Source organism: Buteo buteo, chromosome 17 (assembly GCF_964188355.1).
Source record: "Buteo buteo chromosome 17, bButBut1.hap1.1, whole genome shotgun sequence".
Taxonomy (NCBI): domain Eukaryota; kingdom Metazoa; phylum Chordata; class Aves; order Accipitriformes; family Accipitridae; genus Buteo; species Buteo buteo.
Genome location: NC_134187.1, coordinates 29,158,645 through 29,169,094, shown reverse-complemented (window position 1 = coordinate 29,169,094; position 10,450 = coordinate 29,158,645).

The following is a 10,450-nucleotide window of genomic DNA, read 5'->3' as shown; positions in this document are numbered from 1 at the left end:
TTCCCCAGCGCATGCGCATCGTTCCGTCTCCCCCCCCCCGCCCGGCTTCATGGGGGGGGGGGGGGTCTTCCCTGCGCGCATGCGCAGTGGCAGCTTCCCGCCTTTTTGCCGGTCGTGCTGAGGGTGGCGGGTGTGGGCGGCTGCTCGATGGTCTCTGTTGTTGGGAGAACGGGAGTTTTCCGCGTTTCCCGGTCCCCCTTCTGGACAGCCGTCCGTGCAGGCATGTCCTGGCAGTTGGTACGTACAGCCCCGAGCACCATGAGGGTGGGTTGGGGGCCTGCAGGCTCTGCCCAGGTCTGGTGAAATGAAGGGGGTTTCGGAGCTATGGCTTGTCATCTCTTCTAGAAACATCCCTGCACTCTGTGATTCACTGGTGTCTGGAAGGTGCTAGGTTGTGAGAAAGGGCTGTGTGCTGAGAGGAGGGAGTGCCTGTGCTAGGCGTTGGGGTCCCCTGTAGACTCTTGTTTGTTTGAAAACGAGAAAAAGGGTTTTCAGCAGCCAAACTAGATAACCTGCATTCCTGAGATACTGGAAAGTTTGTGTATTTTCATTAGCATGGTACGAGTGCTCGCTCTCCAGCCAGCACAGTGGCTCCTCAAGATGTTTATCTGAACAGTGTACTTTCAGGAATAGCTTTAGGTGTTTCTTTCTTTTTCTTTCCATGTTATTCTTCATAATGTGTAAACTACCAAATTCCTGAGTTTAAAAAAAAAAAAAATTGCACGTAATTAGTGCTATAGTTCAGTCTCCCCACTGCTGCTAATCAGGCCAAGAATTTAACATTGCCTTTGTCATACCCACAGCTCACATCTACTTTGAGCTGTCCCAGATTCCCAGCCTTCTTGTTCTGTGCTTGTGGAGCAGCTTGTGAGCCTCCACCAGATCCCTTGACCATTAAGACAGGAAGTGACTAGTTAAAATTATTATGCTGGTATTACTTTTACAGCAATCTCACCATTGACATGTGAAATTGACTCATTCCAGTAAAAAGCCTGAATTATGGCCCAGAAAATACATACACTTCATAAATTACAGGCTTCATAGCTTAAACAGCATAGTGATCTGTGTACTGGAGGGTTGGAGGTATGTCCAGGTGGAGCAGATGCGACACTGTTATTAGAGCATGTCAGATAAACTTAGATGTGCTGTTATTAAATGCATGACTTGTACAGGAAATTGCATGTTTATCTAGGTTATGTGAGCAGGGCATTTCAAGCTTGATTCAGTTGCCTAAGTAGAGGTATCTGCTGCCATTTCAGCTGCTGTCAACTGTCTGAGCACCAGCACAGGGCTGGCCAGTACAGCACAGGACCACTACAGGCTTGCACGTCTCTGGACTGGCTTCCCACCTTTTTCAGGTGATGGGAACACGGTGGGGCATTTAGGCAACTTTAGCAAGCCATTCCCGCTTCATCAGTGTGCGGCCTCATCTGTAGAAATGCTGTAGTGATTTGTTTTGACTAAGGGTTATACAGAAAATATTATTATTTCAATAGACTTAAAGATTTTCAAAGTGAGAAGTCATCATCCTTCTCTATGAATACATACCTACAGAAGTGATCACTTTAGGAGTTACGTACATATGATGGAGTAGTTCTTTGGAAATGTTGGGAATACAAGATAAACTGTAGTAGTGCCTGTAAGTTTAATTATCCAAGTATCAAGGATAAAATGATGCATCTCGCTACTTAAGTACGTTACAGCAGCTTACAGATTGCCAATCAAAACCAGTGGTGAATAATAATGTAGAAGAAAAGTCAAACTGTGCATCAAAGATAGTCTAAAGCCTCAGCCTCTGTGGTTATGCCACATGTGCAGCTTCCTCTCCCCAGCAGTGTCTGGCTGTGCTGGTTTCAGTAGAGCTCCATGTGGCAAAGGGATCTGTCTGTAGGATTAGTGTCTAAATGAGGCCACACTGTAACGTGAGGCATTGCACACAATGGCAAGGATGGGCTGGACAGGCAGATGAGAGTAGCAGTTAGAAGATACTGCATTGCCTTAATTAATTGTGTGTAAAGTTTTCGGGATTTAATTTAGAATGTTAAAAACATCCTCCTGGGTCAGACCAATGACACCTCTAGCCCAGTAACCTGTCTCCAGTGGTGGCAACAGGAGATGCTGTTTGGGCAAGCATGTGAGCCAGGGTACCTGCTGCTGTCCATTTCCCTCTCTAGCATTCTGACTATAGTAGAGATATTAAAGGGTGTGTCCTTGCCCTTTTAGCACTCACTTATGGACCTGTTGCTTGTGAATTTATGTAATCCCTTTTAAACTTGGTAATATTGTCTCCACAGTCTTCTGTGACACCAGGTTCCAGACTTAGGTCAAAAAAGACTTTCTTCTGTTTTAAACTAATCTTGTAGTTTCAAAATGTGCATCCTTGTTCTTTTATAGCAGGATTCCATGACTATCAAGTCTGCATTCATGTTCTACTGCTTTCATGACTTTGTAAACCTCAGTAAGATCCTTCTCAGCCACCTTCTGTCTAAATTGAAGTGTCCCAGCCTTCTTGGTTGCTCCTTATTAAGGCAGCTCATCCCTCCGCTCCTCTGGACCCTCTGTAACTCCATCACATTCTTCCTGAGCAGTTGAGGTCAGAACTGCACTCCGAATGTGAGCACACCAAGGATTTCTAAAAAAGCAAACCGAGAGCTTTGGCCTCCTCTCAGTATCCTTCCTGAAAGCAGCCAATGTTCAGCTGGCTTTTTTGGCTGCCATTGCACCCTGAGCCAGTGGATTCAGAGAACTGTCAATGACAATGCCGTGATCTCTTTCCTGAGTTGCAGCTGACAGCTCTGAGCTCAGCATTGACTTAAAATGTGTTTTCTGGTGTTTTGGTGGTTTGGTAAGAGGTCGTTGTGAGTTGCAGGTATAAAGAGTGATGAGTCAATAAGATATGAGCAACCTGTTCTGGGAAAATAATCTCAGATGCAATTATTAACACATCTATGGTGCTTGTTTCTTTCAAGGGACGGCATCTTTCCTAGTGTTACTCTTACAGCAATAGAATGCAACTCTGCTAGTAGATTTGTACCAGAGAGGAGAATTCAAAGAAATATTTTCTGTCTTCTCAGTCCTCCCTTTTTGATATTTCATCTAAGTGTCTCACTTTTGGTGTAGTAACACTTCCTGAGGGAGTCTGCGTTCTCTGACTGATTCTCTGATTGTTGGGGCTGCCAAACTTCCTACAGAAGAGGCCCAGCACTAGCAGATAGGGTAAGGCAGCTGCTGAAGAAACACACAGTGGTATGGACAATGCTTAGGCACCCACATGGCTTTTTTTTGTTTTTGAGTTCTCCACCCAACCAGTGAACTTCATGTGACCCCACCCAACAGCACCACTGGTTTGTTTAATCAGTGATTAAACTGGAATTTTACTTCCATTTCCAATTGTACTCTGTCAGTCCTTACATTCACCACCCCCCCTTTTTTTTTCTTTTTTTATTTTTTTTTTTTTTTGTAAAGCCAAGGCAACAGAAAAATACAACAATCATTAAAGTACCATGGCATAACTTTACTAAGGAGGCATCACACATCTGTATTAGATGTGGTGACTTTAGGGCTGAAGAGCAGAAGCTTTAAACCCTATGGAAAGCCGCTATTCCAGAAAGCGAGAAGGTAGGACCTACTATCTTGTAAACCTAAGTTACTGTGCCCCTGTCAGGTCCTGGAGCCCTTTCTAAGCTTTCATAGAGGCAGACAGTTTAGGACTCCAGGATGGCTTCTTCGAATAGCATGTGTGTCACCTCGACCAAGAAAAACAAACCTTAACTCTGCGAGTAAAGTACAATAAAAAATGCGTGATGGTATCCTACAAGGTCAGCACAGGTTTTTTAGTGCAGGTTTTTCCAATGTTGTGTTCCTTTTGAAAAATACTTCTTGTTTTCTAACCATCAGTGAATGCAGAGTTGAATATCCCATAACGATTCCCTGAGCTCTTTCCTGAGTGGGAATAGCTAACTTGGACCCCATCATTGTCAAATTATAGTTAGGCTTGCCTTGCCCCTGCATCTTCATATTCGTTAGCATTTTGTTTTGCCTGCAGTCCGAATGCCCACATACTTGGTATCGTGAGATCCTTCTCTGGCTCTTTCCAGACAGTTTGGATATCCTGAATAATTTTGTATCATCAGTCAACTTTGACACTTCATTGTTTACCTCTTTTTCCAGTTCACTGATGACTATATGGTACAATTCAGGTCTCGGCACAGATGCATGCTTTATTATAGTGCTACACATTGGAGGCTTGTAAAGCAAAAGCTGCTGTTACTTCATGATGAAAGAATCCCAACCTCCCTCCAGTACAGCAACACCATTTCCTAGCGGTACCGACAGGACAGCCTGATCTCTCCCTCAGTGCATTGCAAGCCCCTTTTTGTCTGTGGGTAACTTTAGCCACGTGGTTGCTTACTGTGAGCTCTTTCATTCTCGGACACTCACAGTTGCTTCTTTTATTTGAATTACAGAATTGGTTCTCATTCAGCCCTCTCGGGGACTGAGAAAGATATTGGATCTACCTGATGAACACAGTTATGGATTTCTTCCCTTTTGTACACATTTCAGGTTATTGCAAAGGCCACAAATAGAAGGGATGAATAGATTCCCTGCAAGATGTATGTCCTCTCTGAGACAAAGCCAGAACAGCTGAATAGCTCTGGTAGAGCCCTTTCCTGGCAGCTCATGGCTGTTCTTGGCATCAGCGGTTGGAGCTCTAGCCTTTGGAGCGTGTAAACCTGTGTTCCCACCTGAGAGGCTCCACTAAGCAGTCCTCTAACAAGTGAGTATTTCATAGCTGCTAATCTAGTGATTTGTTTTTGGCTCTTTCTAATTAGCACTCATTAGGTGACTCTTGCATTATTAGAAGTTCAGGAAGCACCATCCCTACCTTACAATGGGCGAAGTGAGGAACAGGTATCTGAAATGGCTATTGAACAACCAGTACCAGAGCTGGGATTAAAGTCTAGTGTCCTAGCCCTGCCTGTTAGGCATTACGTGCTCGTTCTTACCGAGACAGCCATGTAAAGATTTAAATGCCCTTGGGAAGAAGAATGAGACATGGAGAAAGAGAGGAGAGCAAAAAGGCAGGCTGCTCTGTAATGGTCCTTCGGAGATCATTGATAACAGCATTTCCCCAACAACTAATAAGCTTTTCATTATTTATGGTGTCAGCCTATCTTCCGTAGTTGGTGTGGCCAGTGAAGTGTGGGCTGGGGAGATGAACTGACTAATGCCATTGGTTTTATCCATCTCTTTCCTGGAGCTTATCAGAATTTGTGAGGCCCTTTGGACTTTGCTTTTTGAGAAGCATAACTGCAGACCTGACCGCTGTCACCAGCACAGCTCCTGGCAAAGCAAAATGTCTCCTGCCAGAAGCTGATTTCTCAGATGCCTTTTGCTAAAGAGGGGACTTTGGTGGAGTTAAACATTAACATCCTTCACAGCGCCCATCTGTTCAAGGTTCAAGAGCGAAGCCACGCTGAGTCAGCCCGGCAGCTGTATTTCCTGCTCCAGCTCTCTCCTGCATGATTCACTCACTCCTCCTCTCCGCCAGGAAGTCTTTGTCCTGGATGAAACAAGAAGGCAGCAGAGGGATACTTCAGCTTTCTTGCACCACGCCATTGGAGATCAGCTCCTGATAACTTGATACCCTGGCGTGTTTCCTGGCTGGCCTACAAGTAATCTTGATGCAACAAGAAGGGAAACTCATGGGTACCAAAAGACCCACCTGAGCTGCAGAAGAATTGCCTTCAGCTGTTAGCAGCGCCATGCTTGTGCCACACGCCAGGCCGGTGCTCCTTCCAGGCAGTGCTGGGCAATGGGCTGTGAATTCATAGGGCGGCTGATTGTTGTCTTGCTGTTCCCTGCATGGATTGCTTTTATATGGGCACTTTAAATAAAAAGGTGAATCCTTTTAACTGTGGCAGTTTTGAGAGAGCAGCCCGGTAGCAGGGAAGGAGGGTAGGCAGATGAGAAGAGCTGTTTTATTTAATATTATTGCCACAGTATATACACTCCAGCACTGCCAAGTCTTTGGGCGTAGCCGGAGTCTGACATGGGAAATTGATTGTTCAGTGCTGTTGCCTGGCTGCCTCTTGGAGCTGGAGCTCTGTGCTGTTTGCCTCGCACTGAAGTGTGTTGGAATAAGACCCAGTGATTGCTGCTCATCAGCTCAGAGGCTGCCCAAAGCACCTATCCTGTGCTGGTGGGACTTAGTTTTGCCTGGAAAGCAAATTGTTTACTTCAGCAGCGATGGAAGTTTGTGAAAATGCAACTGCACAATCTCTGCTGAGCTCAGACCTAGAAACGGAGCCAAACGTCTCGCTGGCTTTGGATAAAACTTTGCTGTGGTTACAGGCGTTGTGGGATCATGTGATGGTGCAGCTGATCTTTCCAACATCCAGTGTTCTCGCTTTAGGCCTCTTCTGCTGCACAGTAACACATTTAGAGTTCAAAACATTGTCTCCTTGCTAGGGTTGTCATTTATTGATATCAGAATTATCGGTCAAGAGCTTTTGAGGAAACTCAAAAGTGTGTTCCTGATTCGCCAGGCTTCTTCCCAGCGTGCCAGCCCATCCACAAAGCCTTCATCCTCCTCAGCTAATGGATTTCTAAATAGACAGCCTCTCCCTCCAGCACAAAGGCACTCTCTTTCCTACTCAGGACAGCATGCCACGTCTATCTATTCCTCAAGTGCTTGGGTTCTCAGCCCAGTGAATTAAGGGGGAAATCGGGTCTAAGCTGGACTCTGAGCCCCTTCGAGACATGTTGACAGAGAAATGTATGCCTTGAAACAACTTGAAAAGAACTCTAGGGAGGGAGAAGAGCAGGAAAGTGTCAGTTGTGAGCTGCCGCCCTCTCCCGAGATCTCTCCTCCTGTGAAGAGCACGGCCCTGGCTCTTCTGTGACCTCTTTCTTCCTGCAGGATAATGCAGGGTAGTAGCAGGCAGAAAGTCAGCTGCTTTGCCACAGGGTTAGTCCTCCGGATAGATGAAAGGAAAGTGGTTTGGTGTCCAAATGAATGTCATGGCTTTAAAGAAGAATTAAAGCCAGATGTTTCCAACAGGCCTGCTGAGACCAGCCTTTTCTGACATATTTACCAAGCCACCAAGGAGGCCCAGCCAGTGGCTGCAGAGCTCCATGTTGGGAACACCCTGTAATCCCAAAGGCTGCACCGCAGCTGCTGCAGGCACCCTGGCTGGCTGGAAGAACAACACACAAGAGCTGAGGCAGAGATGGTGCTGCCAGCTCAATATTTATTCAGTGTTTAAAAATATTTATTTCTTGCTGATAATGATGATGATAGCAAGGGTGTAGTAACCAGACTAGATTTAGCACCTTTGGACAAAACACCGGGGCCAAAAGGTGGTCTAGCTGTGCTGGCATCAGCTCTCATTTCAGCTGGGGGCTTGCAGGCACAAGGCAGTGTCTCGTGGTTAACAGAGTCTGGAACATCATCCCTGTCCCAGGGAGTGACCTCGGATCTCCTCGGACAGGCCAATGATGTTCAGTCTAACAGAAAGGTAGAGCTTTCGCTGTGCAGGGACTTCATCAGAACCAGAGAGAATGCATTTGATTCTTGCATCACATATGTGGTATTTGCATTCAGCTGTGACTGACGTTAATGATCATTCCAGTGTGGGTAGAACAAAGGTAAAATACTAGGAGAAAGGAAATGGAATCCCTGCCTCAGTGCAGTCAGGGAGAGAGCAGCGTTTCCCACTTTGCAAGGGAGTATCCAAAACCTCAGGACTGCTGGGTGTGTGGTTCCAGCTCACACCCAGAAGTAATTAATCTTTTTGCCAGCATAGCTGCTCCAGGCTTCTGACTACAATAGGTACTGCTGTCTTGCATTCATCAGTCTGCCTGGTGGTTATAACATTCAAGTCCTGGCCTCTTAAGGACAAATTCCTGATGCTGTGCCCTCAGCGCTACCTCGAGGTGGAGTTTCCTCTTGCGAAATCAGCGGGTGCTGAAAATGTCCTGTTGGCTCTGATGACTGGGAAAGGCTTTGCTTCGCTGTTTTAGATGTACGTGTCATGGTCCTCATCTTCCTCCTGCCCCATCCCGACTGCTGGGATGCTTGCTGCTCTAAAGTAGCAGGTAAGGTGCCCTTGAGACCCAGCATGCCACTGGATCGCTGTCTTCTGCTGGGGAATAAGTGATAAAGTCAGAAGGTGCACCCAAAGCAAGCAAAAGTAAATAGAGCAGAGGGAAGTTAGGTGGCAGGAAATCCCAGTTTTTACTGGCAGCTGCTCATATCAGATGATTTGACCTGTAACAAAAAATAAATTCCACTGTAGTCCGATTCCACAAAGCCGGGAAAATGACTGCCATAAAAAAAAAAGGAGCTTTCTGCCATGCCCTTCATTTGTTCTCACAATATGACATCTCATTTCAGTGTGTGCATCAATTCATTCTGCTCTGTAACATCACGGACAGAAGGCACAATTGTTTCTGCTGTGATTCCAAAACCAACTGTCGAGAGAAGGCCTTTGGGAGAAGAGCAGTGAGCCAGACAGCAGGCTCCCTGGCAGGGCTGGATCGAGTTCAAGGAAAATTGTTTGCCTCGCCACCCTCCTGGAAGTTAACAGTAGATGGTGACTAACAGGAAAGAAACTTCACCATGGTGTAAACATAAAAAGGTTTGTATTTGCCTTCCAGATAGATATTAATGTTATCTGATTACAGCGTGTTCTGTTTCTTGAATGGTGTCGCTTCTGCATCGCTCCCTGAGAAGACAGAGAATTATTGTTACAAAGTATGAATTATTCACTAGCTCTATAAACTGGGCCTGTTTTTCCACCCCATCTGCACTTAAAGCCAATGAGGTCGTGAGTGTGTAAGGACTCTGCCAAAACTGGAAGTGTCTTGACGGACGTCCGTGGCACTGACCACTTTGCCAGCCGGGCATTTCAATTAAATAGGGACATCTTGCGGGAGCAGGGCAGAACCAGCTTCAGGAAAATGATCTGATCTGAGCATTAGCGATAATTTACATCCCATCAAGGCCTGGTTTCAGAATCCTGAGCTCCTGTAGGATATCCAGGTACTCAGCAGCTTTGAAAATGAGGCTCAGAAGCATTTTGTGCTGCGATTTCTCTATTGCTTTGATAGCTCAGTTTAAAGCGATGAGCACACTAAAAATTAATGAGCAGATTTGGAGATAAAGAGGTCTGTAAAACAGGGATAATACTTAACTGCTTCACAGGGGGCATAAGGATTAATGAGTTAATGTTTGCAAAGTGCTTTGAAGATGAAAAGTGCTAAGTCTGATTACATCTGGTGGGTGAAGTAGATGAGAATGAAGAAGAGGTTCTCAATTCCATACTGTAACTACAAGGTCTCGCTAAATATTGTAATAAATAACGATCTGAAGATGGTTTGCTCTCAAGCTGTCCCTGGCGGTTTGTCATCAGGTAACCCCTAGCAGAAGATAAGTTTCCAGAGTAGATTCCGCAGTTTGTAAATAGTCACTTCTCATTTATTCTGCTCAAAGTTACTTACTCGGTTTCTACTACTTTAGTTTGCTTTTCTTTCATTCCTGTGTGTCTTGGAGATGCTGGTCAGTGAAATGCCCGCAGAACCTGCCAGCTGGACTGTCAATTTACAGTACAGCTTGCGCTACCATTTCTAATCTCTTGAATGGACCCTGATTATTTCGCTGGCTCTAACTTTAACACCCCCGATTTGCCAGACCATAATTGCAGGTAATAGTGTTAAGCGGGGTCTGGGTTACCTTGCGGGGCAAGCAGCAGGGTGAACCATGGCAACATCCTACTGACAAAAGCCCCGAGGGCTGAAAAGCGTACCCTTCACCCAAACCAAACCCACTACAGGGTGTATTAATTCTGTAATAGAATTCTTCTTGGATCACCTGAAATCTCCCAGACAGCTCTGGTGCCCTTATGTCTGCTGTCAGAAGTTTTGTGGATCTTTCCCTGTTGCTCTAAAGCAAAATGGTTTCAAAGTGTTTTTTCCTTGCAGGCATCCCCTCTGCGTGTCTGCGTTAACGCCGGCGAGCTGGGGCACACGTGAGCAGGATTCTTGTGTTCAGGGTTTCCAGTAGGTGAGATGTGGCCCCTTTCTCTATCAGCTGGATACTCTTATCTCAGGTATGTCATTGCTGCAGTGTGCTATTACGTGTCCAATGCATGGAATAAATGACTTGGGCTCCCATGGGCTCAACCGAGTCCTTCCTGTGGGGATGAACTGGTATTATCATAGAATCGTTTAGGTTGGAGAAGACCTTCAAGATCATTGAGTCCAACTGTCAACCCAACACAACCATGCCCACTAAACCATGTCCTGAAGTGCCTCATCTATGTGTTTTTTTGAACACCTCCAGGGATGGTGACTCAACCACTTCCCTGGGCAGCCTGTTCCAATGCCTGACAACCCTTTCAGTAAAGAAATTTTTTTCTAATATCCAATCTAAACCTCCCCTGGTGCA